Genomic DNA, 23,935 nt, shown 5'->3' with positions numbered 1-23,935 from the left:
TCATGGGAGGACGCTAGTTTATGTCCTCCTGTGACCCTTAGGAGAAGTATGGGGAAAACCACTTACCCCATAGTTCTCCTTTAAGCCATTTTCTCATTGGTACTGTATGGCTAAGTTCATATACTGCTATCTAGTGGTTATTGCACAAGTTTTTATCTGTGTTCCCTTCCCTCACATCTATGATGTATTTCCCTTGCGTGTAATGCTTCACCCTTCTTCTTGAATAGTAATTTCCAGTGTCATGGCTGCTTGTAACAGGACCACATGTTACTCTGCATTGCATGCTTGGAAACATTATCATCTTCGAACGCCTTAAATACCGCCAATTCATCCATCTGCTGTATCCTGTTGTCTGCTGTAACCCGATGTACAGAATAAAGCACCTTTGTGGATGGAAAAGGTATTTGGTGAGTTCATGTATCTGAAAAGGATTGTCTGCAGTGATTATATCTGCTTATACAGGCTAGGCATAGAGGTCTCAGCAAGGGATAAATCTCTAATACAACAATCGGAGTCAGAATACACTGAATGTGTATACATATCCCTTTTATTACAGATTATATGTGTTCCTTACCAGCACTTAAAATCAATCACAATGCTACACTGAGATTTCAGTTGTAGGTGGCTACTGGTGGGCTGAATCACATGTAGGCTTCTTACATGGAAAGTCGTAATTTGGGTTTCCAAACCATCCCACAAGGCTATAACAAAGGTGTAACACCCTCAGGATGAAACCTCTGCAATGTAGAATTAACCAGTAGTAGGGAAGGACAGCAGTAAAAAAAGTATTCATGCTGAGGGAGTGACACCATCATCGGACTTTGTGGTGATTGCAGCAGGAAGGACAAGCTGGAACTTGTGCTGTGTATTACACCACCAGAATCTCAGAGAAGATATAAGAAATCGGCATGTGCTGCAGCTTGTCAACAATGATGCAATACAGATATATGTTTTTGGGTGCAGATGGATTTACATGTATCAGCAAATATAATGATACTTAAACAGCTCCTATATCTCTTGTTACTATAATTTGCTTGCTACTGTGCTGTCCCTTAGTACAGTGTTTCTCAACCTCTTTCAGTCAAGGCACCCTTTAAGGCCCCATTCACACTGAGCGACGCTCACCTGGAGTGGATTTCCTCGCGGCGGGATAGCGTGACTGTTCGGGCGACGTTCCAGCGATGATCACGCAACCTTCACCGTCGGGCTGCATTCAAAAATAGAAAAATCGCACGACATCCACGGGAAAAAGGGTCCTGCTCAAGCGACATGGAGCTGTACATTAGAACAGCTCCATTGAATATCACTGGCCGTCGACTTCTCGCAATTTAGCGGTGGAAACCGTTAGTGTGAATGGGGCCTAAAAGTATGCAAAGTCTCAAAGCCCCCTTCACTTCAGGAGCACTCTTCACATCAGAATCTCCCCTTCATTTCAGGAGCCCTCTTCACATCAGCACCTCCCCTTCATTTCAGGAGCCCTCTTTACATCAGAATCTCCCCTTCACTTCAGGAGCCCTCTTCACATCAGAATCTCCCCTTAATTCCAGGAGCCCTCTTCACATCAGAATCTTCTCTTCATTCCAGGAGCCCTCTTCACATCAGAATCTCCCCTTCATTTCAGGATCCCTCTTCACATCAGCATCTCCCCTTCATTTCAGGAGCCCTCTTCACATCAGAATATCCCCTTCACTTCAGGAGCCCTCTTCACATCAGAATCTCCCCTTCATTCAGAAGCCCTCTTCACATCAGAATCTCCCCTTCATTTCAGGAGCCCTCTTCACATCAGAATCTCCCCTTCATTTCAGGAGCCCTCTTCACATCAGAATCTCCCCTTCATTTCAGGAGCACTCTTCACATCAGAATCTCCCCTTCATTTCAGGAGCCCTCTTCACATCAGAAACTCCCCTTCATTTCAGGAGCCCTCTTCACATCAGAATATCCCCTTCATTCCAGGAGCCCTCTTCACATCAGCATCTCCCCTTCATTTCAGGAGCCCTCTTCACATTAGCATCTCCCCTTCATTTCAGGAGCCCTCTTCACATCAGAATCTCCCCTTCATTTCAGGAGCCCTCTTCACATCTGAATCTCCCCTTCATTCCCGGAGCCCTCTTGCCCTTGTAACATCAGAAGTCCCCCTTCATACCACAAGCCCTCCGTCACATCAGAAGTCCCCCTTCGTTTCAGAAGCTCCTCCTTCACATCGGAGTTCTCTCATTACATCAGAAACCCCCACTTCACATTGGAGTTCCCCCTTCACATCATAGTCCCATCATCACATTAGGAGCCACAAATGCGCCAGCATGGCAAAGAGCAGGAGGTGGATCAGACCTGGAAACAGTCTTTTGAATGGATCCCATCCTACCTGAATTAGCGTAACTCTTTTCCATGGTTCTGGTGGCCTGCCCACCTACACCATGTAAAGGTATGATGCTGTGTGAAAATGTCAAGGCACCCCTGAAGAAGCCACAATGCACCCCAAGGTGCTGTGGCACTCTGGTTGAGAAAGGCTGCCTTAGTATATAGGTAGATGTTTTTGCAACACAACAATAAGGGTAGTGATGAGTGACCATATATTACACATGTCTGCTGAGACCACACCTAGAGATTTCAGTGTAGTTGTAAGACCACATCTCCAGAAAGATATTAATAAACTTCAATAACTGTGCCGCTCTGCAGGCAGTCTCTAAATTACAGAGCCAGCTTGCTGGATTAAAGGCGTTTAAAGTTCATGGCAGTTTGCTGTCTTTCTGATGTAGCTGTACTCTGCTGACCACCAACAGGTGAACCTTCTCGAATCATGAGAACGCCTTCAATAAAGAACAATCTCATCCTACATTCACATTCACAGGTTGGGGGAATTATAGACAGATTGTGAAATGTCTGTGGTAAGCTGCTGACCAAGTTCAACATTTTCTAATACACTACCAGTCTTCTCAAATCTTTTATTACACTTGAACTCCTAGAAAGCAGTTCAATACATACTGTATATGAAAAATCCTAGATGTACCAAGGGATCTTGCTGCTGAACCTGACTGCTTCCAAATGCTGGTCCTCACTTTCCCCTTCTGGATGCTGCTGTACAGAGCATTAGGGTGACTGCTATCAAGACAAGTTCTGTTATTTACATTTACAAGGTTATTCATAAAACTGCCGTAGGCAGCCGAGTGAAAAACCCACCCGAAGTGAAGTGAGCCAAACGCTGTTCAGCTATTCACTTGAAGCTTGTACAGCTGATTTCAGTCATACATTGGCTAGCTTCAGCCGCACTTCGGTCAGCTGAACACTTCGGCTGACCCGAAGTGCAGAAGGACTTTGACTCAGCCAATCCAACATCTGGATCGGCTGAGCCGAAGCTCCGACAGGCTACTCGCTGCCGTTCGCACCTATTCTCATAGTGGCCGAATGGTAGTAAGTGAATAGCCGAATGCCGCTCGGCTATTCTGCTCGGTACCCACATAGTACAGAGCAGAATAGCAACTCAATGAAAAAGGTGGTATTTAATCACCACTGGGGTTTTTATTTTTTACTATATAATGAAAAGAGTACCGAAAATTAAAATCAAAAACTGTTTTCCCTTTATTACATTTATTATTACCCAATTTTTTGGTAAAATATAAAAGACGGGGTCACGTCGCTTAAATAGATACCAAACACGTCAAGCCTGAAAATGGCGCACACCCGCAAAATCGCAACAAAACGACCACACCCAAAATTGACCATAGGCGACGCTTTAGAACCTTAGAACCTTTTACCGCTCATGAATTTAAATTGCAACAAAATGACCACACCCAAAATTGACCATAGGCGACGCTTTAGAACCTTTTACCGCTCATGAATTTAGTGTTAACAGTGATTGATGGCTCTAAAATTATTGCACACACTCTGACGTTCACAATGATATGTAACATATGCGGCGTAAGGGGCGCAATCGTCGTTTTTGCTTGTAGGCGCCTCGGCACATGTTTGCGCGTGTATGTGGGGGTGGGGGGCTTAAAATAAATGTTTGGCTTTTTTTGTGTGTATTGTGGCTAAGAAGTCCCCCATGTGATTTCAAATTACAGTGACAGGTCCTCTTTATGAACACATCAGGGGTCTCAAAGACCCCTAATGTCACCTAGGGACCCCCAAAGAAGCTGATGAAGCAGAGATCTGCTTCACCAGATTCTCTCTGGCTTCTGTAGCCGGAGAATGACAGCTGAATGCAGAAGTGATATAATAAAGATCACTTCCTGCATTCACAACATGGGGAGGAGATCGGAGGGAGATTGTGTTCTGAGCTCCCTTCGTTCTCCCTGCTTGCATGAAGATACCACATACAAGCGATTGGGCGTCTCTACACATGCCGGACTGCTTGTATGTAAACAGCCATTGCTGGCTATTTCAGATTTTGACAGATTTCTGCTTGTGCATGCCAGGCGCTGCGCACGAGCAGGCGCGGGCACAAAGGATTTTTTAGACACTCACCCGCATCTACAGGGCTCCCGTCTGGCCGTTCTTCTACTTCGGCGGACGGGAGGTGCTTAAAAGTTTAGGGATCCCCTGCAATAGAAAGTTCTAGGGATGTTCATATACCAGTGCTGATACTTGGCATTTTCACAAGAACTACCAGGGTCGCAGAAGTTGCAGCTGGGACCTGGCTCTGGCGCTCCACCACTGTCCTGAAATCATTAGTCTGTATTGTTTTACAAAAACTGTCATATGACACTTAACCAATATGTATCATTAATTGTATCTGTGAGTACTTGGACAAGTACCGGTACTAATACTTTTTTAAAATAGAAAAAGAGATTGAGAACACAGAGTCCTCAATCTCTTTTTTCTGCAGCCCCTGTTATGAATGAACAGGAATCCTCTATACTGAGGGGTCAGTAGAACCGAAGGGCTGCTGTACGGGCTATTCACTATAACCCGCACAGCTCCCGAAGTCTGCCGATTGGCTCAGTCGAGCTGAAGGCATATGCTTCGGCTCGACAGAGCCGAGGTGAAAGCCTGCTTCTGACAGCTGGGCGCAGCCAGCCGTGATCTTCCGGCCACTTGCAGAGAGATCAGCGTTCCTGGTAACCAGGGACACTGATCTCCAGACAGCCCAACTCTCCCGGACGCTCCGGGAGTCTCCCGCTATTAGATACCCGGGAGAGAAACAGTTTCTAAAGGAAAGTTTTGCTCTGCTCGATCGAGCAGAGTAAACCTTTCCCTGCTTTTTTTTTATTATTCTGGCATCGAGTCTTTGACTGCCGTCAGAATAAAATATTCACCATGCATAGCTAGATTCCTATTGTTCCTATTGGCTATTTGAATTTGCAATAGCCAATAGCAAACTAGCTATTGCACCTGCCCACTGCTGCTGTCAATCAGCAGAGGGCACCTGCAGTTCTCCATCAGTTCCCCTCTAGTGATTGACAGCAGCAGAGGGTGGGTGCAATAGCTAGTTTGCTATTGGCTATTGCAAATTGAAATAGCCAATAGGAATCTAGCAATGCATTCCTATGGCGACATTTTTTTTTTGACGGCAGCAGAACCGCCCGCCAATAGAAAACAGTGGGGCGGAGCTAGCTGTCACTGCTACCTCTGCACAATCGTTTTCTATATTTTTTTCTACTTTTTTAAAACTATTTTTCTATTCTGCTCGGTTCCACAGAGGGACCGAGCAGTACAGCCTATTTACTCACTGCTGTTCGGCATCTATGAGAATAGACCGAACAGCAGCGAGTAGCCTGCCGGAGGTTCAAACTCCTTCTGCACTTCAGGTCGGCCGAACACACAAAGCCACCCGATGTACGGCTGATGTCAGCCGATATACGGCTGGAATCAGACGTACCAGCCTGAAGTTAATAGCCGAACAGCGTTCGGCTCACTTCGCTTCAGGTCGGTCGTTGAGTCGGCTGCCTACGGCAGCTTAGTGAATAGACCCCTGAGTGTTCCTGTTCATTCATAACTTGTGGACATAGTATATTTACTATATCCACAATCATGAATGAGCAGTAAATGATGTAGATTACTTCCCATTCATTCATAATTGGGGACACAGTAAACATACTATGTCCTCAATTATTTACAAACACTCAGCGATCACTGATCACTGAGTGTTTGCACCCGCTCTCCTTCCTGACTCGCTGTCACAGGAGGCCAACCGAGCGGTGCGGGGAGGAGAGCTTAATCTCCTCTGGCAGGTGGAGAGAAACTGTCACAGGAGGCCAAGCAGTGCGGGGGAGGAGAGCGCTGTGAGCAGCCAGCATCTCTCCTCCCGCACCGCTCAGCCTCCTGTGACAGAAATGACAGCTGCCTCAGCCCCCACACCGCCGCTCTCCTGATCTGTCACAGGAGGCTGAGCGGTGCGGGAGTAGAGATGCTGGCTGCTCACAGCGCTCTCCTCCCCCGCACTGCTTGGCCTCCTGTGGCAGTTTCCCTCCTCCCCGCTTGACGCGGCGCTGTGTCAGCGGGGAGGGAAGAAAACACGGATGCACCGCTATTTCGGTCGAAAGATGGCACTTCTGCCATTTTGCCAAAAGTGCTATTTTCGGCCAATATGTTTCGGCGGCCGAACTTTCTGTGCATCCCTACAAATTTTAGCCAGTTTTTGATGAACCAGCCAAATTCGCACAGTGGGTTGTGGTGTCGGCACCCTTTCGTCCAGCATCCCTTGGTTTTAAAATCTTTGAATGATCACAGCTGGCAGTCAATCAGCTGCCAGCTCTGTTCGGGTACTGTGACAGTGGCCATGGACAGCTTTAGGGCTAACTACTTTTAAATGGATGCAGACATTGCAACTTTCCTCACTTGAATGAACACTGAAATTTATAACAAACCATTTCAATCAGTCTGGAAAGGACATGGTGGAAGAAACAGCTTTTTCTTTAGAACAGAAAAGGTAGAAATCTGCAATGAAGTTTGTTAAAATCTGTGCAATGTTCATTGATCAACCAGAGGGGGTTGTTTTTCCTCATCAAAACAAAGTGGAGTTACTTTTTAATGGATTAGAACAACTCAGTACATGATTCCCTCAGTACATGTGTACAAACACTCATCAAGCTCACTGGACACTGCCGCTGGCTCCAGGTGTAGGAACACCCCTTCCCCAGACATTCGGCAAGGTAGTGTGCACCCTGAGTATCTCACATGCACCGTTCAGCAGGAACAGTGCAGGAGTAATGGGAGTGCCTTGGAGTACAGCTATCTCTTTCTGTGGACGCACGCAGCGTCTGTAGGTGTCAGCTGGAAGCATGCACGCAAGGGCAGCTCCGTAGGACCCTAAAAGGGAAAAGAGCTCCCCTAAATCCTGATATCAATACCAGAGCTATAAGGCCACCTATTACATATGGAAATCAAAACTTGAGAAGACCATGGAGGATTATACTCCATAATAGTAACTATAATATAATAGTAATTATAATGTAACTCAGCAGCATTCAGAATAGAAAAAAATGTACCCATTAAAAAAATATATGGGAAACCCCCATAATAGCCACAAGAAGTGTGGCAGGCCAGGAACCCAATCGCAGAGATCTCACCAGTAGAGTCTCCAAGGCTATAAAAAATAGTCAGGTGGTTCACCTCTCCAGCATCTGCTATCAGCCAAATCAGGGGTAGCCAATGTTTGGCCCTCCAGTTGTGGTGAAATACTAATTCCCATCATGCATCTGACTCTGGAATTCATGCCTGTGGCTGTGAGAGTTTTGCAATGCCACATGGGATTTGTAGATTTACCACAGTTAGAGGGCCAACATTTGACTTTCCCTGATCTAAAGTAGTTCAAGTCAGTTTGGTGTAGCTTGACCCTTTAAATGAAGCCCACTATAGTAAACAGTTATGTGACACATTACGGATGTGGTGTCACTTGAAATATTAGCAGGCATGATATTTGGTAAAAATAAAAAATTCGCTGACTGCAATAACCCAGTGACAGTCATGACCTATAACAGCATAATTTATGCCTTGTCTTGAGGACATTGCAAACTTCCGTTCTCCTTTGTCTCTTATTTTATAAATCATTGTGAGCTACGCAAGAATTTCCATATGATGAGCACAGATAGAGGAAGCTCAAAGGACATTTGCTATCTACTTCTCATATTTACTAGAGAGCAAAGCGCCAACAAATCCGTAAGCCATGGGAAAGTAATGTGAAAGAGTGACAGCCTTTCTTCTTGTTGCTGTCGCACTGACAACGTCATAAGTATTTAGAGATTTAAATCTTCTGAACTATAAGCAAACATTACTCAAGAATACCTTCTTAAAAAACCCCAATATGCACTATTGCTATTTATAAGCATGGAAATGATTGGTGTGCAGAAAAGGAAACTTGAAATTGCATAATACAGCAGCTGTAACCAAGAGAAACTACATTATTTAAAGCTGAACTCCAGCCTTACCATTTTTTCCTCACACTTGTGTTGAAACAGGTTGCTCTCAATTCCCTGTAAACTTGCATCTCCTCAGTATAACCCTTTGAAACTGCAGCAAGTATCTTGACCCCACCTTCAATTCCTGTCTGAATGCCTTCCATCATTCATCAATCAATTCATCATCCAAACAGTTGTTGGCCTCCCGCTCCCACCTATCAGCTTACTCTGCATCAATCATTTCAAGCTTTATTTGAAAGAACACATCCCTGGCATTCCTTTAGACGTGACTACAATCCAGGAAGACAATCAGCAGAGGACACAGCTAAAGTCAATCGCACCCAGTGGCCAGCAGGGAGAAGCAGGCACATCTAATAGAATCCCAGGAATGTGGGTCGGTCTTTGTAAAGAGGGCAATAGGACTCCTGAAATGAAGGGGAGATGCCGATGTGAAGAGGGCTCCGGAAATGAAGGGGAGATTCTGATGCGAAGAGGGCTCCTGAAGTGAAGGGGAGATTCTGATGTGAAGAGGGCTCCTGAAGTGAAGGGGAGATGCTGATCTGAAGAGGGCTCCTGAAGTGAAGGGGAGATTCTGAAGTGAAGGGGAGATGCTGATCTGAAGAGGGCTCCTGAAGTGAAGGGGTTATTCTGATGTGAAGAGGGCTCCTGAAGTGAAGGGGAGATTCTGATATGAAGAGGGCTCCTGAAGTGAAGGGGAGATTCTGATGTGAAGAGGGCTCCTGAAGTGAAGGGGAGATGCTGATCTGAAGAGGGCTCCTGAAGTGAAGGGGAGATTCTGAAGTGAAGGGGAGATGCTGATCTGAAGAGGGCTCCTGAAGTGAAGGGGTTATTCTGATGTGAAGAGGGCTCCTCAAATTAAGGGGAGATTCTGATATGAAGAGGGCTCCTGAAGTGAAGGGAAGATTCTGATGTGAAGAGGGTTCCTGAAATGAAGGGGAGATGCTGATGTGAAGAGGGCTCCTGAAATGAAGGCGATATTCTGATGTGAATAGGGCTTCTGAAGTAAAGGGGAGATTCTGATGTGAAGAGGGCTCCTGAAGTAAAGGGGAGATTCTGATGTGAAGAGGGCTCCTGGAGTGAAGGGGATATTCTGATGGGAAGAGAGCTCCTGAAGTGAAGGGGAGATTCTGATGTGAAGAGGGCTCCTGAAGTAAAGGGGAGATTCTGATGTGAAGAGGGCTCCTGGAGTGAAGGGGATATTCTGATGGGAAGAGAGCTCCTGAAGTGAAGGGGAGATTCTGATGTGAAGAGGGCTCCTGAAGTAAAGGGGAGATTCTGATGTGAAGAGGGCTCCTGAAGTGAAGTGGATATTCTGATGGGCAGAGGGCTCCTGAAGTGAAGGGGAGATTCTGATGTGAAGAGGGCTCCTGAAATGAAGGGAATATGCTGATGTGAAGAGGGCTCCTGAAGTGAAGAGGAGATGCTGATGTGAAGAGGGCTCCTGAAGTGAAGGGGAGATTCTGATGTGAAGAGGGCTCTTGAAATTTAGGATAGATTCTTATGTGAAGAGGTTTCCTGAAGTGAAGGGGATATTATGATGTGAAGAGGGCTCCTGAAGTAAAGGGGAGATTCTGATGTGAAGAGGAAGCAAGGCATGATGGGTTATGTAGTCTAGAGAAAGGGAGATTGCATCACATCAAGCAACAGGGAAAGAGATACAAAGCACACTGGAAGTCCAGGAAGTTGTCATAGGTGCCTGGAGATGGAAGGCGGCACTCACTACAAAAAAGGGATTTTTTAAAAGTAAGCTTTGCTTGCATTATCAAAAACACTATAATATGTATTCCAATTACAATGCTGATGTTATAAGAGGATAGTATATGCTGGGACTTTAGAACTCCCTTTTGAAAGAGAATGTAAAAAACCTTAATTTGCAAAAAGCTTTAGTAAACCAAATGTGACAGGCTATTGTACTGTGCATGCCCTGATTTTTTGGTGCATACATAGAAGTTCAAGCACTAGCTGGTTTACAAGACTCCACATGTTGGTGCTTGGAATAGAGATTCCAATGATAAATACTTGCATATTCGTTGCCTATGACAACAAAGCAGATGGGTATTTTGCTTGGTGCATTTCATTGCTCAAATAGAACGTATCCTCACTTTCACTCCAGCAATGTCCGGGAGCTCCTTCATCAGTGCCATCATCTTCTTGCTGTCTTCATCAGGCTTCGGAATCTCTTGTTATCTTGATTTGCCAGGACAGGGTGAATTAACTCCTGTGCAATGTCAGTTAATTGATCCCAGTGTCCAATCCCGGCTTCTGTTGGGTGCTGGGATGATCCCAGCACCCAGCAGAAGCCAGGATTGGACACTAAGCACAATGAAAAATGTTTGCATGAAAAAAGGTTAAAAAAATCCCTTTTAATTTTTGCCTAAACTTCCGCTTCAAGCCAATTACAAAGTGGTGGCAAGTGCATTCTGGGGTGTACCTTATTGGAACAAAAGGCATCAAAGCAGCATTATTTGGATATTCAACGCACACAGCAAGCGATAGGACGGATTCAACATTAGTCTAGGATCAGATAGGTTGCGTGGTCATTATGTGCACCACCATCTGTGCTCACATGCGATCCTGTGATTAAAGGGAACTATTATAGTTTATCTTCAGTATTTTGTAGTGTAGGGACCCTGTCTTAAGCAATAGTGTTCATTGTTTAAAGAGGAACAGAACTAGCTGTGTCCAAAAAAGTCAGGAAGAGGCTCAAGGTCTAGTTAGCAGTATTTCCTGTACTATCCTTGCAACTGATCTTTCCCCATTAATGATTTATCATGCTTTTTTTCTGCGCTGTGACTCTGTGTCGAGGTGACCATCTTATTTTTTACTATAATTAGGAAAAATTACAGAAAATGTTGAAAAAAAAAAAGCAACTGAATGCAGAGGCAACTATTTATGATAATAAAGAGTAGATGCATAGTCCTATACAACCGGCCCTTTGAGGGTAACCATACTGCTGATACGGCCACCGATGAATTTGAGTTTGCCACCCCTGATCTAGGTTGAGGCAAGACTTTGCTTCCTCATGTTAGGGCCTCCAGCAAGGATAACCTTGAGCAGCACAGTAGTGGCATCACAAAACCTCACTCCAGATCTCCTGCGACTGGCAGTCAGAGGCAGCACTGACTTAAATCCCACAAAACAAATATACAGCTATGAGGCTGTGAGCACAGGAGTGCCCAGACATACTCTCATAACAAGAAATGCACTGCTGTTTTTCAGGCACTATTTCAGACAAAAGGGACATCTTTCAGGTAATGTTTATGCACAATTATCATTTATACATATTCCCTACAACATAGCAAATCTTCACTTATCGAGTCCCGATCCACTTTTACTATGTGCTTTATACAGTTGTTAGCTGTAGCCATAGATGCCAACTGTTCTTGATTTGCCAGGACAGTCCCATATCTCTGTCTTTAGTCCCGATAATGCTGCATCCCTAGTTGTGTCCTGAGATTACAGCATCACCCTTATTTGAGTTACTGAGCATGTGCATTAGCTGGGGAATCATGGGCACCCCGATAACGTCCCTGGTTACCCAGTAACCAAGGACGCTGATCTCTTTGCAAGTGGCCGGAGCTAGCCGTAAGATGACGGCTGGCTCCACCCAGCTGTCAGAAGCGGGCTGTCGGCCGGCCGTTCAGCCAGCTTCAGCTTTCACCTCGGCTCAGTCGAGCCGAAGCATAAGCCACTATCGACTGTACAGCAGCCCTTCGGTTCCACTGAACCGAAGGGGTCCTGGGGCCGAAGCTACCTGATCAGCCGAAGTTACGGCTAGATCCTTCGGCAGCTTAGGGAATAGACCCCTATGTTAGACGTACCTTGCTCTTGTAGAACATGTGCTATATTGCAGCTACAGGTTTGTCCAGAGGGAATTGTGATGGAGGATGTCTGTCTTGAGGGAGCATCCTGAACTGGAAATCTTGCGTGTTGGAGTCTATCCAGACAGAGCTGCATTGTTGCCACAACTGGTACTGAACTGGTAAGAAGACTTCACAACTGGAGAAACAGACTGTGACTGCTCTTACAGCAGATCCTAAACTAAATCCTAAACTAAAGGAAAAAGAGCAGGACTTGGCCAAATGGCTGTTCTTAGAGAGCCAGAATATCAGCTGAACCAAAATAGAAGCAGACACAAGTAACATGAACATCTGGGTTTAGCAAATAAGATGTAACCAGCTACCTGTCTGTACAAGACGTACTGCATTGCTCTTTTAGGTATCCTGTATACTTAACCTATCTCCCAAGAAGTTATCAGCAATGAAATTACAAACACAGTAAAAGTCACTGGCACCTAACTTATTCAACCCACTACATACCAAGGAACCTGCCCCTGGAGTGGATGTGCCAAGGAGCTACAGGAGAATATGCAGACTGGGGTGTTTGGAGATGTATGCTTGCTTTGGTGGTTATGCTACACTACCCTTCAAGGTGTAGTGCTACATTAGTAAATCAGGCCCAATATGTTATGGAGCTTTTAGTTGGGGAGAATATAGATGTAATTTGTGCCAGCTTCTCTGCTATGACCCTTCTTTTACTTTCAGAAGTCCGTCTGGGCACTACTACCATAAGGCTGATATAAAATATAAGGTGATGTTCAGGGGATAATGAGAACCGAAAATTATGAAGAATTACTAGTGTCTACACCAGGGGTAGCAAACCTCCGGCCCTCCAGCTGTGGTGGAACTACAAATCCCATGATGCATTGCAAGATTCTCAACCACAGACATGACTCCCGAAGAGAGATGCATCATGGGATTTGTAGTTTCATCAGCTGGAGGGCCGGAGGTTTGCTACCCCTGGTCTACACAATGCACAGCTTAGAAAACCATTTATCATTTTTAATGGGCATATTCTCTTTTAATGTTTGTCTTCTATAAAACTAGTCATGGTTGATAATAGTGCACTGCATGATCCTTGGACCATTGACAATACATCATTAAATCCTCACTGACACTGAATGATATGTTAACTCAAGCTGTCCTTGTGTGTTTGCAGAGAAAACACAAACGTGTAACATCCCATGGACCAGTTCAGCAAGAGCTACAATGTATAATTCCATATGAGAACGTCTTTGCTTGGAAGAGAACTTATGAAAAGTTCAGTGCGGCTCTACAGAAAATAACACACTTAACCTCATTGGCAGTTCATGGATTGAAGCACCACTAAAGAAGTAAGTGGGCTGAGAAGAAAAGAGGCAAGGGGACTGAGAGGAGAATGCAGCTAAATAATGAAGAGGCATGGTAGATGGCAGAGCTACCATACTCTAAAAGGGACACTGTCCCCCTGCCCATTAAGGACAAAATGGCTGTACCTCCTGATAATCCCCTCTCCTCCCTAGGGTGGACCACTGCAGGAAAAGGATGAGAGCTCGTTCACACCAAATGCAGATCAGATCTGCATGAGTTTCTGCATATGCAGTGCAGTGTGTTTTGCCGCGTTTTTGCCGTGTTCCAGACCATTTTTGTAAAAAAAAATATATGGGGTCTATTCACTAAGCTGCCAAAGGATCTAGCCGTAGCTTCGGCTGATCCTTCGGCCCCAGGACCCCTTCGGTTCAGTAGAACCGAAGGGCTGCTGTACGGGCTATTCACTATAGCACGTACAGCTCCCAAAGTCGGCCGAGCGGCTCGGTCGAGCCGAAGGCATATGCTTCGGCTCGACTGAGCTGAGGTGAAAGCCGAAGCTGGCTGAACGGCCAGCCATTGGCCCGGCCGACAGCCTGCTTCTGACAGCTGGGCGGAGCCAGCCGTCATCTTACGGCTGTCTCCGGCCACTTGCAGAGAGATCAGCGTCCCTGGTTACCAGGTAACCAGGGACGCTGTCATTACACACTGAGAACCCAGTCAGGCCGCGTCGGCAGAGCGGCTCAGTCGAGCTGAAGGCATATGCTTCATCTTGACTGAGCCAAGGTGAAAGCCGAAGCTGGCCGAACGGCCGGCCCACTGCCTGCTACTGACTGCTGTCATCTCACGGCTGGTTCCGGCCACTTGCACAGACAGATGAGCGTCCCTGGGACACTGATCTACCGACAGCCCAACTCTCCCGGACGGAGTCCCCCGCTATGTTTTTTTATTTTTTTCTTCTGACATCGGAGCCGTTGGCTGCCGTCGGAATAAAAAAAAAATTAAAAATCACCATAGAAATGCATAGCTAGATTCCTATTGGCTATTGCAATTTGCAATCACCCACCCACTGCTGCTGTCAATCAGCAGAGGGGACCTGAAGTTCTCCATCAGGTCCCCTCTAGTGATTGACAGCAGCAGAGGGCGGGTGTAATAGCTAGTTTGCTATTGGCTATTGCAAAGGGAAATAGCCAATAGGAATCTATCACTGCATTCCTATGGTGATTTTCTTTTTTTATTTATTCTGACGGCAGCAGAACTGCCCGGCTAATAGAAAACAGGTGGGTGGAGTTTGCTTTCACTGCTAGCTCCGCCCAATCGTTTTCTATTTTATTTTTCACTACTTTTTTTAACTGTTTTTCTATTCTGCTCGGTACCACAGAGGTACCAAGGAGAATAGCGGCATTCGGCTATTCACTCACTGCTGTTCGGCATCTATGAGAATAGGTCGAACAGCAGCGAGTAGCCTGCCGGAGGTTTGGCTTAGCCGATCAAGATGTTGGCCGACCCGAACCCAGCCGCAGCAAACCGATGTACGGCTGATTTTAGTCGGTGTACGGCAAAAATCAGCCATACAAGCCTGAAGTGAATAGCCGAACAGTGTTCGACTCACTTCCCTTCGGGTCGTTTATTCACTCGGCTGCATACGGCAGCTTAGTTAATATAAACCCCTATATATATTATTATTTTTTCTTTAGCCTAACATGGGCTTCCAGTGCATTCCAGGGCGCTTGCATGCGTTTTTAATGCATTTGCATGCGTTTTGGTGCGTTCCAGAGCAGAAAAATAGGGCATGCTGCAGTTTTTCCACATGCTCTGTAACTGAACGCTCTGGTGTGAACTAGAGCTCAAACTACCATTGGAATACATTGGACACAGTTTTGATCCGTTCTGTAACAGCTCTGCGCTTGGTGTGAACTAGCCCTGGAGCTCAGCCCGGACCGAACCCAGTCCATACCTGAGCTTCTCAGAACATGGGAGCTACATGGGTCTCCCGCACAATCACCAGCGGGTCGGGGGGATTCTCCACAGGTGACCAAAGGCGCGGGAAGCTTGTGCTGACATAATTTACCTTAATGGCTATGTGGCCATATTAGGTAAATGTTATTTAATGCATCTCCTGATCTGCATACTTGCTATAGGTCAGTGACTCGGAGTAGTGGAGGCAATAGCATCTAGCATTTTTGTACTTCTGTACAGATTTCAAGATAGGATCAGAGTAAATTCAAAATGTTGTTTTTTGGGTACCTTTCTGGTGACCATTTACGGGAAACATTGCTCAAACCTGATTTAACTGGTTTAGAAGTCTCTCATTTTATATATCACCTGCAGTAATATCACAGAATTGTAGCTTTATCTTGACATCAGTCTTGTAGAGGAGATAAATGGATTCTAATCATTGATGTATCATTAAATTTATTTTTTTAAAGACACGCAATGTAAGTATCTGTATTTGACTTGGTCACTGCCTCTTCCCGCTCCGGTACAGCAGAGCTCAGAGAAGGGGAGATAACAGCAGCACAAGGCATCGGTCAGGTTTGTTGCAGTGTAAAAAGCATGCTGATAGGAGGAGAGAGCTGAATGACACAGAGATAACCTCATAGGTGTGCTGCTTCTTCTTTCAATGTGCAGTCATATAGAGGGGGTAGGGAGGAGACATGTAAGTGAAGGAGAAACCGCAGCAGAGAACGTTCAGGTATCCTCCCCGGCCAGGCAAGACTGTGTTATGTGGAAAAGCTGGGTATATCTGGATAAACAGAAATACAAATCTTTCGGCAGGTAATACAAGCTCATATATGTATTCACCTAAACATTTTCTTGGAGTGAAGCTTTGAAGAACTCTGGGAAAAAATATCAGAAAGGACTGTGGGAGGTAAGTGTACTGTCATTGCATTTTAAAGTATACACTGCTCAATCCCTAAAGTTGGACAACACTGACCCAACCAGTCACATCAATCAGGTGCAGGCTCCAAACATATGTGCTGGTGTAACAAAATCCTGAAATTCCAACGTAGAGCCGCACATCACACAGTTCATAAAAAAAATCAGATTTATTGAAAGTTCATACCATCCAAGTACACAGTAAAATCATCCCACGCCGATCCTGTAGCCTCTCACACGTTCCACCAGATAGGCTTAATCATAGGTAAGTGTACTGTGTTAATTATACTTACCTCCATGCTGTCCTTTCCAAGATGCAGCTCTCTGAAAATCCTAATGCAAGCAAAGTGTTACCATTAGCTGACCAGTTCCTGCACATCATTTAAATGAAATTAGTCAGCCTAGACCAGGGGTCAGCAACCTTGAACACTCAAAGAGCCATTTGTACCCGTTTCCCACAGAAAAGAAAACACCGGGAGCCACAAAACCCTTTTGACATCTAAAATGAAGATAACACTCCATATATCATGTTTTACCTATATGCTATGTATAGCATGTATATAGGTATACTGTATGTGGGCTTAGTAATGCACTGGACTCACCTGCCAAGCCTCGCAATGCCACCTGTTACTAGGGACGCGGCCGGAAGAGGAGGTGAGTCACAAGACCTGCCCCCTTACTGAGAACCCCGTCGGCAGTGCGGAGACCCTGCACTGCCGCATATTCCACCGGGGGGGTGCCCAGGACCGGACCTCACTGGGCCCCACAACCTCAGACAGTAGTTCCGCCCCTGGACAGGGAGCCGCAGCAGAGGGATGAAAGAGCCACATGCGGCTCCGGAGCCACCGGTTGCTGACCCCTGGCCTAGACTTACCGGTATATTGTGATGGCTACTTCCATTCAAATACTGCGCAGGGACCTGTCAGCCAAACATACCGCTGTACTCACATCAGGTATTCATGAACTATATCTCACACATGACAGCACAGAGGTAACATTATTGAACACATTTCACTTACCTCCACTAGTCCTATCTGATAATACTTCCTGGAGTTCTCTTTAAATATGCACCAGAAATCATATCTGTGTTAAACTGAAAGTGTACAAATGATGTCACTATTAATAAATATACCCCATTGTGTTGGTTTGAATGAATAATCAGTTCTCAGTGATGTACATTATTACACCTGTATTAATATGGCTATACTGCCACTGATACATTGTGAAATAATCTAACAATGCGAACATTGTAAAGGACAACAATCCCGGCTAAGGACATTACAGTACAGGTCGATACCGCTGAGAGGAAAATGTGTAATGTACAGTGTTTGCACAAGAAAGCATGAGGTACTTAGGAATGTATACACATACTGCTAAAATACATACAACTGCTTTGCGAGATGCTATTGACATTAACCATTATCTGCATGTCCTGAGGTACACCGGACTGAGCTGTCATTGGTTTAGTACGTTTAACTAAATACTGTATAGGATTTGGTTTGGATGCTGTTCCCTAAGCAATGGGGTCAGAGGGATGATTGTCTGAGTCCTCAGAACGTACAACCCATGGGGTGCTTACAGTGGGATGGGGCACCTCTGACAGAATGACAATGTCAAAGTTGTTGTAGCAAATAAGTCATTATATTTTAAGAATAATATTTGTATATATTATTTATTTTGCATCTATTTAATTATTATTATTTATACTGCATAATTGTTAATATTATTATTATTATTAATGGCTAAACATTAATACGGTAATAACAAATAAATAAATTACTTGTTTGAAAGAACATTAAATTGTCATTCTGGCAGAGGTACCACTGTAAGTACTCCCTGGGTTATATGTTTTGATGACTCAAACAATCATCTCTTTGACCCATTGTTTAGGGAACCGCATCTCTGCTCTCACTCTCACTCTCTCTCTCACTCTCACGCTCTCTCTCTCCCTCTCTCTCCCTCTCACTCTCTCTCTCTCTCACTCTCTCTCTCGCTCTCACTCTCTCTCTCCCTCTCACTCTCTCTCTCTCTCACTCTCCCTCTCCCTCTCTCTCTCTCTCCCTCTCTCTCTCTCTCCCTCTCTCTCTCTCTCTCTCTCCTTTCTCCCGTCTCTCTCTTTCTCTCCCCTCTCTCTCCTTTCTCCCCCCCTCTCTATGTATAAATTCTTAATAATAATAATAATAATTTATGTATAACAGGACGTTTTTGCACAATCAGGGAGCTCAGCAACACATTTCAACAAGTTGAGGGGTAACTCATGTTCACCATCCCACCACCCCTGCACCCACAATTTCACAATAAAGTCCATGTTTTAATAAAGTTAAAAAACACCATGTCACATGACTGAGAGAATTGGATATACCGCAGATATTTCTCAGAGTGAAGGAAAGTATCTAATCATCCTGTTTTACTAAGAACATGCTGCACACATCGCATAAGTCAGGATGGAAAGCTCTGGCTGCATCTGGCACCTATTGACCAACAAGCAAATCCCTTAGTCATCCACAACCTCCGCTTATGTATGACCACCCTAGTAATGGGTCCAATTTATCAAAGCTGGAGTAGACAGAATCTGGAGCAGTTACCCATAGAAACCAATCAGTTTCTCGTTTAAAACGTTCAAAATGAAAGCTAGAAGCTGATTAGTTGCCATTGGCAACTGCTCCAGAGTCTGCTCCCGTTCGCATAAATGCCCCTGTATTTTACAGAATAGTGGTGGGAATTTATCAAAACTGGAGCAGACAGACTCTGGAGCCGTTGCCCATGGCAACCAATCAGCTGCTAGCTTTCATTTTTAGAGCTTGGCTGAACAAACTAAAGAGAGAGAAGTAGATTGGTTGCTATGTCTGCTTCAGTTTTGATAAATTCCTCCAGTGTGTTCTAAACAATTCTGCGATGAAACAGCATAATTTATAAACACAATGACTATGAAATAAATAATAAGTATATAAAGTTAGGATGCTCACACTGTCCGGCTCCTGGCTGCAGCCCTCCAGGTTCATGGTCAGCAGGCAGACTTGCGTTCACCTGTCTGCACTGTCAGTTCACCATGCCATGTGTTGCTGTGCTGAGTGCAATGGCTGAGACATTGCAGTGCACAGAGTGATCAGTCACCTCTTGTTGTCCCAGCAGGAGAAGGGGGGGTCACACCTTTTCATAAGCCATCTCCTCCTCCTACCCGGCCACAGGCCACCCCCTCCCAATCCTGGGAGCTGCCGCACAGCCGGAGAAGTCTGTTTGTTTTCCCTTTTTTTTCCCTTTTACACAAGCTCCTTGTGAACTTCAAGTTGTGCCAAGTCCTCTGACAGAAGCAGGACAGACACCGGCTGAAAGAAAACCTGCACTGATCTATAGGCAGCCTCTGCTGACTGATAAAAATGCTAGTTGCCTGGCTGTCAAGCTGGGCCTCTGGCTTCACTATTCCCTGACCATGTTATGTTGGGTGTACATGATTCTATTTTTGTTCATTCAGCCTGCGGGCTAAACATAAAAAACAGAACAGGTTCCTTCATCAACGCTTACAAATTCCCTTGCTGTCTGCCGTTTGCCAGCCACTGTCAGAATACCCTGTTATCTGTTATCTCTATTCTGTCGAGAATTTTACACCCTGCCCCTTCAATCAGCTTATCGAGGAATGCCAGACGGAAGGGTGCTGACCAGGGGCGTAACTAGAAATCCCAGGGCCCCATAGCAAAATTTTGAAAGGGCCCCCAACGACACCCCCTGCCCCCATTTTTATAGAAATGCGCTGATCAGCATGTTTTTGAGCATTTTTAATTGCGTTTCATCTCTAAAACGCGACTAAAAACAGCCAAAAATGCTCTTTCAGAAATCGTGCGGAAACCATGATGTAACGCTTCCGCCCTGGTGTGAATGGCGCCTGAATGAGGCCTAACACTTTACTGCCACACCAATGAGAAGCTGAGGAAAGGGGATTATAAAAAAAATGAAGGAACGCTAAATTGTAAAAAAGCGATTTATGTTATAAATGGTTTTTGCGCTGGTTGGTGTTTGTTTTGTGATAAAATGAAACAGGCGTATATTTAATTGCAACACAAGGTATCACAGCGCACGGCAATGCGTCACAAAGCTTTGCCATGCGCTGCCACAGTTAAATGAATGTTTTTTAAAAAAAGAAAAAAATCATGCACTGCGATGTGTTCTAACAATGCACTGCAGCGCATGTCGCCTGGCGTACACCACAATATGGTACACGTGTATGTTATGTGTGTGTGGGGGAGGGGGGTATGTGCTTTTTTTTTAATTTACACATTTTTAATTTATTTTTTAATTAAATTAAATTATTATTTATTATTATTTTACTGTTGGGGGGGCTTCAGGGAAATATTAGGGGTCTAAACAGACCCCTGACATTTCCCTTTTGAAATAGAAAAAGACCTTGAGGACACAGAGTCCTCAAGGTCTTTTTCTGCAGCCTCAGCACTCAGTAAATGGGAAGCACACAGTACAGAGGCTCGGCCACGCATACAGTGGCGATGTACAATACGAAAAAAGGGGATTTGACTCACTATGAAGAATAGCGCATCAAAAAGCGGTTACTAATAAATCGGGACAGACCCAAAATTTATGAAGGTAAAAAACGATTTATTTTATCAATGTAAAAAGTTAAATGGACACAGCCACCCACACACTAACAAGGACAGTTAAAACAAGTACAGAAAATGAAAGTCCTATGTTCAAGCCGGTATGATTACTAGAGGATTGAGGGATAAAGTTATACCAGCTGAACACCTTCACAATGAAACTACAGTCCTATGTTCAAGCAGGTATGATTCCTAGAGGATTGAGGGGCAAAGTTATACCAGCTGAACACCTTCACAACGAAACTACAGTCCTATGTTCAAGCAGGTATGATTCCTGGAGGATTGAGGGATAAAGTTATACCAGCTGAACACCTTCACAATGAAACTACAGTACTATGTTCAAGCAGGTATGATTCCTAGAGGATTGAGGGGCAAAGTTATACCAGCTGAACACCTTCACAACGAAACTACAGTCCTATGTTCAAGCAGGTATGATTCCTAGAGGATTGAGGGACAAAGTTATACCAGCTTAACACCTTCACAATGAAACTACAGTCCTATGTTCAAGCTGGTATGATTCCTAGAGGATTGAGGGACAAAGTTATACCAGCTGAACACCTTCACAATGAAACTACAGCCCTATGTTCAAGCAGTTATAATTCCTAGAGGATTGAGGGATAAAGTTATACCAGCTGAACACCTTCACAATGAAACTACAGTCCTATGTTCAAGCAGGTATGATTCCTGGAGGATTGAGGGACAAAGTTATACCAGCTGAACACCTTCACAATGAAACTACAGTCCTATGTTCAAGCAGGTATGATTCCTGGAGGATTGAGGGACAAAGTTATACCAGCTGAACACCTTCACAATGAAACTACAGTCCTATGTTCAAGCAGGTATGATTCCTGGAGGATTGAGGGACAAAGTTATACCAGCTGAACACCTTCACAATGAAACTACAGTCCTATGTTCAAGCAGGTATGATTCCTGGAGGATTGAGGGACAAAGTTATACCAGCTGAACACCTTCACAATTGAGGGACAAAGTTATACCAGCTGAACACCTTCACAATGAATTGTAAAATACATTGTTTTTTACCTCCATAAATTTTGGGTCTGTCCCGATTTATTAGTAACCGCTTTTTGATGCTCTATTCTTCATAGTGAGTCAAACCCCCTGTTTTCGAGTTTGACATTGGTTACAAATCTGGTCGACAGACCAGAAAAAGGTTTAATACACATTCGGATCGCCCAGAATCACTTTTGTTCGTATTCTCCATAGGCGATGTACAATAGCCTGGTTGTAACATAGTAACATAGTAGGGGAGGTTGAATAAAGACCAAGGTCCATCCAGTTCAACCTATGTGTGTGTGTGTGTGTGTATTTATCTTGCTCTAACACTTCCCATATCCATTTAGATTCTGCGAAAGAAGAAACTCATCCAGAAGTTTCTTGAATTTATCAATGTTATCCACAGATACCACCGCCTGTGGGAGGGAGTTCCAAACTTTCACTACTCTCACAGTGAAATACCCCTTGCGAATTCTAAAATTGAACCGTCTCTCTTCTAACCTCTTGCTGTGTCCCCGGGTTCTCAATACAGTTTGGGGATTAAACAGCTTGTTCCTAATTTTGTGGTCCCCCTTGATTATTTTGAAGACTGCAATAAGGTCCCTCTTAATCACCTCTTTTCTAAGGTTAATAAGTTAAGTCCTTCAATCCCTTTAATTAATTTTGTCGCCCCTTCTCTGAACTCTCTCCAGTCCCTTCTCAGTGTGGGTGACCATAACTGTGCCGCATACTCAAGATGGGGCCAAACCAATTATTTATAAAGTGGAAGTATTATTCTTTGATCCCTTGCTACAATTCATCTTTTAATACACTCCAGTATCTTGTTAGCTTTGCTGGCTTCTGCTTGGCATTGCTTACTATTGCCAAATCTGTGATCTATGTGGACCCCCAGGTCTTTTTCTATGTCTGACATCCCTAAAGTATCACCCCCCAAGTAGTAGTTTGCGCACATGTTCTTTACTTCCATGTGCATACCCTTAAATTTTTCAACATTAAATCGCATTTGCCAACTTGTAGCCCATGCCTCAATTTTGCTTAGGTCCTGTTGTAGTGCGAATATTTCCTGTTTGGAATTTACTTGTCTGCATAGTTTAGTATAATCTGCAAAAAAACTAAATTGAACTATTTAGTCCAATCTCTATATCATGGATGAATAAGATTAACATGATCTGTCCCAGGACTGAACCCTGGGGCACCCCGCTCCTAACCTTTGCCCAATTAGCGAATGACCCATTTATCACTACCCTCTGGGTCTGTTCTTGCAGCCAATGTTCCACCCATGTACATACAATTTCATCTAGACATAGAGACCTTAGTTTATGGATTAAACGTTTGTGGAGTACAGTGTCGAATGCTTTAGCAAAGTCCATGTACACCACATCTACTGGTATTCCTTTGTCTAATTTAACACTTACTTCTTCATAAAATGTTAATAGATTGGTCTGACAAGAACGGTCCTTCCTGAAACCATGTTGGTTACCACTTATGATACCAGTTTTATTTGTAAATTCCTGCATGTAGTCCCTTATCATGCCTTCGAATATTTTGCACACTATTGATGTTAAGCTGACAGGCCGGTAGTTTCCTAGTGCAGTTCTTTTCCCCTTTTTGAATATTGGTACTACATGTGCTCTCCTCCAATCAGCCAGGACAATACCTGTCATTATACTGTCCCTAAAAAATTTGTACAAGGGTCTGGCTTTGACTTGACTAAGTTCCTTTAGTACCCTCGGATGTAATCCGTCTGGTCCTGACGATTTGTTTACATTTAATCTTTCTAATCTCTGCATTACACTGCTCTCCGTTAGCCACAGAGATGTGTTAAAACTGGTACTACTACAGTATCTCCGCAGCTGATGCCTTGATCGATGCCCACAGCCATCTCGGATTTAACACATTCGCTTTCTCACTGTCGCTGGTAGCTGACCTCTCCTCGTCATCATTTATGGTGCCT

The sequence above is a fragment of the Nanorana parkeri genome, unplaced genomic scaffold (genome assembly GCF_000935625.1).
Source record: "Nanorana parkeri isolate BGI_ZX_2015 unplaced genomic scaffold, ASM93562v1 scaffold277, whole genome shotgun sequence".
Classification (NCBI taxonomy): domain Eukaryota; kingdom Metazoa; phylum Chordata; class Amphibia; order Anura; family Dicroglossidae; genus Nanorana; species Nanorana parkeri.
Note: the sequence above shows the minus strand (reverse complement) of the source record.